Genomic DNA, 6,000 nt, shown 5'->3' on the forward strand with positions numbered 1-6,000 from the left:
TATGAAAAGAGGTTGAGTTGTTTACTTATGCATTCACTGCACTTTGGAAAAATGAGAAGAAATAGTTATGAAAAAAAGTGTGCTTGACCGGTTAATTGCCAAATAAAAAACGTTGTTTCTGTTTGCAGGAGAACCGAGGACCAGAGGGCACAGCTCATCCTAAGGGATCTTTTTTTTTAGGCGAGATGAGGAGGAAATCTTCCCTCCGAGGGTAATGTGTTACTGGCTATCAGTTAGTATATTGAAGACCAATGTAGGGCAAATTTTTCATCAGTATGGATTCGAGGGCTGTTGGGATAAGGCGAAATTCTGAATATGAAGATTAACAAATGAGCCATTATGATACTGAATGACACAGCAGACATGATGGGCTAAATGTCATGGGTTAAAATCGAGCTCACCCTAAACAGCGATTTGCTTCCCTTTCAGTGGTTGGTGAGACTTTGCCATTCTCTGCCTTAAAATGTGGTGGAGACAAAGTCTTACATTTTATTTCAATTCAAAGGCAGATAGACTCAAGGCCAGCGAGAGGGGAAGGATTTTCGAAGTTAGAGAGGAATTCAAAGCTACAATCATATCAACTATGATCCTATTAAAACAGGGTACTGTTGGGCTGGACGTTTCTGGTTTTATGTGATAAAGTGTTAATAAATTAGATAAAATACATCCCTGGCCTTAAAATATAAGTGATAGTTTAAAAATGTGAGTGGACTTACCAATAAGCTTCATCATAATTTTCACACATGCATTGCGAGCGGGAAGTCATCAATTCACTCCTCAGTCCTCAGCAGACGGCTGGAAACAAGGCCAGCTTGCCAACTTTCCTCATGAGACTATCTGTTCATACAAGCCATCAATTGGCTAAACTTCCTCTGGACTGCCCCAGTGTTATTTAAGTATTTACAAAAAAAAACATACCTAATCCTAACAGAGTATTCATGATGTAATCTCATGGATGTCTTGTAAAACTGTAGTGTAGCATCTTTACTGTAATGTTCAATTCCCCCACACAGATAGAGACAATGAGGTTTTCGCTGTGATCTGTTAATTGATCATAATGAGCCAGATTTGGTGATTAATCTGATGGAACTTATAATATTGCCCAAAGGGTGAATTATATAATAAATGGTATGTCCTAGTAATATAAATTCATTTCTATTTCTCCCTCATGTTCCACAGACATTTTATGCACTAATCAGTACAGAGTGTGCTATTAAATCATAGGCAGCAAGCGAGGAGCAGGAGAATCAATGTGTCGGCGGAAGTTATTTGTCACTGAATCGCACAAGCCTTTGTCATCATTACCCACCATAATCTCCTCTCATAGCCGATGTCTGAGCGTTTTTATGTAAAACCACAGCAAAATATCTTACACTACTGTGCGTTTCCTACCACTTTTCAATTCCATCATCAAGACTTTCATCTATTTATGCATCCATTAAATCCTCCATCTTTGCCTATGCCTCAGCTCCTCTCTTGCTGAAACCTTCATCCAAGTCTTTGATAGCTCCAGAGTCAAGTATTTTCATGTCTCATTGCTTCCATAAACTTAAACTCATCGACAATGCTGCTGTCTATCCATCAATCCACTCAGAGTTCCATTCACCATCAGTGTGATACTCACTGACCTGCAAAGTCCCATTCACACATCATCCGTTTACTCACTAAACTACATTGTCCCGTTCAAAAATAACTGACCTACCCTTTCCTATTCACCCTTACTTCTGTACTCACTGACAACACTGCCTGGTTCACCCATCAACCTGTAACCATGACCTATACTGGCTTCTGGTGTGCTCAAATCCCATTTTATTGATTTAAATCATATGAGGATCCCACTATGGCATTACGTCTCCAATGGTCTGCCTCCCAAATCATTTTTAGTATGTTGCTCAGACCTTCCCCCTTCCCGCTCTGTCCAAATGTCTATTTAAAGCAAATGTCTTTGCCTCTGATTCCCGCCCTGACCATGATTTTAACTGACTGTAGAGTTGCTGCCATAATGTTTTTTATTTGTGTTGTCTTTCACTTCCAAGTGTCTCGTACTTGGTGCTCAATGTTGGATAGGGCATTTTAGGAATTTTGACGGGCGTGTATAAAAGTTGTTTTGTGCCTACCCATTGAAAGACTGTATTTGGCACTGTCATTTGATGATGTTTTTACCTACATGAGGAAGCCCGACCTCCACCACCACACCATGGGAAGGTTGAAAAAGACCAGGAGTCTAATTAGTCCTTTTGAATTAATTGTTGAATAAAGTGATTTGGCAAGGTGAACGAAGGGATGTTCAGTTGACGAACGGTGGTAAATGTTAGTCACATACTTCATAACAATCAAAAAAGCAAAACGCAATTGATGAAACGATGAAACTTTCATAATCAACAAATGTCATCAACGTGAGTACCCAATACAAAAAGATCAGACACACATCATCATGAAAACTGCTGGTCGGCGAGTCGTTTTTCTTTTTTACAATCAAATACTTGACTGAAGTAAAACAAATAAAGTGGGAGAAAATTGATAGGAAATTACATTGCAAAAAGATATCAGGAGAAATAACATGTGGTTGTACGTGAGCATGTCAAAATGCAAAAGAGTAGCTCAAATCTATTTGGGAAACTAGGAATTGACACTGGGGACTTTTACACAGGAGCAATGGGGATAGCAGATAATTCAAATCATTATTTTGAATTGATGGTCTTAATGGTGAGATACAGAAACACCCCAACGTATGTACAGCTCTTAACAACAGGAACAATCTTCAAAAGGGCCTATTTTCGTGGCAAAAGCAATGAGAAGAGAGACAAACTATCAACCAGCAACTGATGGTCTGTTTCCACTTTTTAAAAATAATTTACCACAGAGTTATTTCTGGCATTTTTAAGATGTCATTGAAATCACAAGATACCAGGAGGTTTCTGGTAGATTCAAAAAAATTGCTCACGGGATTGCCATCTTCAAGGAGGCAGGAAAGACAGAAAGGTAAAAACTATAGATCTGATAGCCTTATATCTCTGATGAGGAAACTGAGTCTGTTCGAAGAGAAACTGTTCAGCAGGGCACTTAAAAAAAGGAATGGATTCAAAAGTCAACCTCGTATTCTGAAAATTAAGTTGTGTCTACAAACGTGTTGAGTTGTTTGAGGATATGTCAAGCGGTGACAAAAAGTAGGCTGCGTATTTAGTTTTGTTAAGCGATTTGCAACGTACAACATAAAATGTGTATTGCAGAAGCTAGACTCTTGTGTGTTTTTGTCAGAGATTGAACAACCGTTAAGACACAGAAGAGTGAGTCAAACTGTTTCTCTTTGTTTGTAAGGATACATTTAGTGCATTACCACAGCCATCTGCCCTTGGACGCTCATTAATTACTCACTATAATAATGAATTGGAGGAGGAGGCAAAACACAATCTTTCGACAGTTGATGATGACATAAAATAGTTTAGAGTGCATGGAATGATAATGATAACAAAAAATTGCTAAAAGCGAAATAGGTAGATGGTGCTCATTGGAACAAAATAATGAGTTCGGGATAAGTACACCAAACAAAAAACACTATAGTTTTCACATGCAGAGAGATTCTAAATAAAAGAGCAGAACAGAAAATCTGTGTTTTGCTGTGCATGGAATTTAAAATGTTAATATGCAGGTGCATCAAGAATCTAGGTCAATTTACTCGGCTGATCATTGCGTTAAAGAAGTTGACTTACAGTTAGAGTCAGAGACCATGTTCTCTGTGACCACAATCGATAGTTCCGAAGGTCGTGTTGACGCTGTGTTTTCGGGATATCTTATCTAGTTTCTAGAGGAAATTTGTGTGGGAGCGAAAAGATCCAGTGGTCGTGGCGCACACCGGTACAAATGAAACAGATAAAATGAGGGCAGAGGCCTTGACAAGGTGGTGCGGTGGGGCTGGGGTCGAACAGCTCGAGGATAAACTAAGAAAAACAAAACCAAGAAGGTATTGTTTTCTGGATTACGACATAAGCCACGCGCTAATTGCCACAGGCTCACGAAAATTAAGTAAATAAATGCTTGAATCAAAGATTGGTGTGGGCTAAATGGATATGAATTCTTGGGACATTGGCACCAGTACTGGTGAAGAAGGGAGTGTTCCAATGGGATGATCTTCACTTGAACCATGTTGTGACCAGTGTTCTGGCAAATCACATAACTGAATGGCCTGCACAGAATAGATATTAGGAAGATGTTTCCATTAGTAGGAGAGACTCGCACCAAGGGCACCGCGTTAGAGAAGAGGGAAAACCTTTTATATTGGAGATAAGGAGAATCCTCGTCAACCAGCGAGTGATGAATCTATGGAATTCACAGCAACAGAAGGCTGTGGTGCCCATTTAATTGACCTATTTAAGAGTTAGATAGATAGGTTTTTGTGTATCAAGGGGATCAAGTGTAACGGCCAGAAACAGGGAGAATTGGGTTGAGAAACTTATCAGCTTTGATTGAATTGAGGAGCAGTTGCAACAGGCTGAATGGCCGAATTTTTGCTCCGTGGTCTTATAGTCTTATGGTATTACCAACGAGGTAGTTCTTTAATCCTTGTTTCGGAGCTACTGGTATTGGACTGGTGTGGACAAAGTTAAAAATCATATAACACCCGGTTATTGTCCAACAAGCTTATTTGAAAGTACACGGTTTCGAGTTCTCCTTCATCAGGTAGTCACAGGCACAGAATTATAGGACACATAATTTATAGTAAAATATATTTACTGTAAATGTCGTATTCTATGATGCTGCCCCACTCGCTACCGATGAAGGAGCAGTGCTCCGAAAGCTGGTGCTTCCAAAAAAGCCTGTTGTAATATAATTTGGTGGTGTTAGAATTTTAATTTTATTGTTTGTGGTAGAAAGGAACGAAGAAGCATATTGTTAAAATCCGTGAGATTCAAAGGGTGTTTGACAAAGGAATGTTGAGTAGATTTTTCCAAACCGACTGAAGTCTGGGACTAGGGGCGACTTATTTACTGATCTCGGGATACTCGTTTTAAACTGGGATGCAATGGAATATCTTCTCTCAGAAGGCAGCGAGCCTGTGATCTCTTGAACCAAGAGATTTCTGGAGACTCAATCACTGAAAATATTTTCAAAAGCAAGTCGATTGATTTTTTGTCCTACTTGAGTTGAGCAATACAAGGAGTGGCATGAAATTCGATTAGATGACTGGAGTATGTCAGGTTTGATCATAATGAATGAAAGGTTGAAGTTCTCAATGACATAATCTTGTTCCTATTCCTTATGTTCCTCTGTACTGATTTTGAATAATCAGTGTTTTGCTCCTGGAAGTTGTGTTGTGAAATGCTGCATTCAGGCGGACCAAATGATCAGGTGATTCAAGTCTGGGCGAAGTTATGTGCTGCATTCACAGTCAAACTAGTTAGAACATGCAACGTAGAATAGTACAGTACAGGAATAGGCCATTCGTCCGACAACGTTTTGCCGACCGTGACGCAAAATTATCTACGCCCTTCTGCCTGCCGTTATTCCATAACTCTCCACCCTTTTCATATTCATATGCCTGTCAAGACGTTTCTTACACCTCCCTTTCACCTCTGTCATCACCACCACCCATAGCAGTGCGTTCCAGCCTCCTGCCAATCTCTTTTGAACTTCCCCACAATCATAAATGCATGCCCAATAGTTTTTGATATTTCATCACTGTGACAGAAATTCTGACCGTCAACTTTCTTTAGGTATCTCATAATTTTCAAGAATTATATCAAGTCTCTCCTCAGCCTCTGTACTCCAGAAAAACAGCTCGAGCTGCACCCGCTCCAAAATCTCTTCATGCTTCCTGTCATGTAGCGGCCACATTTGAACGCAATGCTCTTAGTGCAGCCAACGGAACGCTCTTATGAAGCTGCAAGATAACATTCAGAGCCTTTTACTCAATTTCCCGATCAGAGAAAGCAGGCATGTCATATGTCTTCTTTACTACCCTCTATAATTGTTTGATCACTTAAAGGGAGTTGTGTGCTTGAA

This window comes from Chiloscyllium plagiosum, unplaced genomic scaffold (assembly GCF_037043375.1).
Source record: "Chiloscyllium plagiosum isolate Xiang-an unplaced genomic scaffold, Cpla_swu_hap1 HiC_scaffold_38, whole genome shotgun sequence".
Classification (NCBI taxonomy): domain Eukaryota; kingdom Metazoa; phylum Chordata; class Chondrichthyes; order Orectolobiformes; family Hemiscylliidae; genus Chiloscyllium; species Chiloscyllium plagiosum.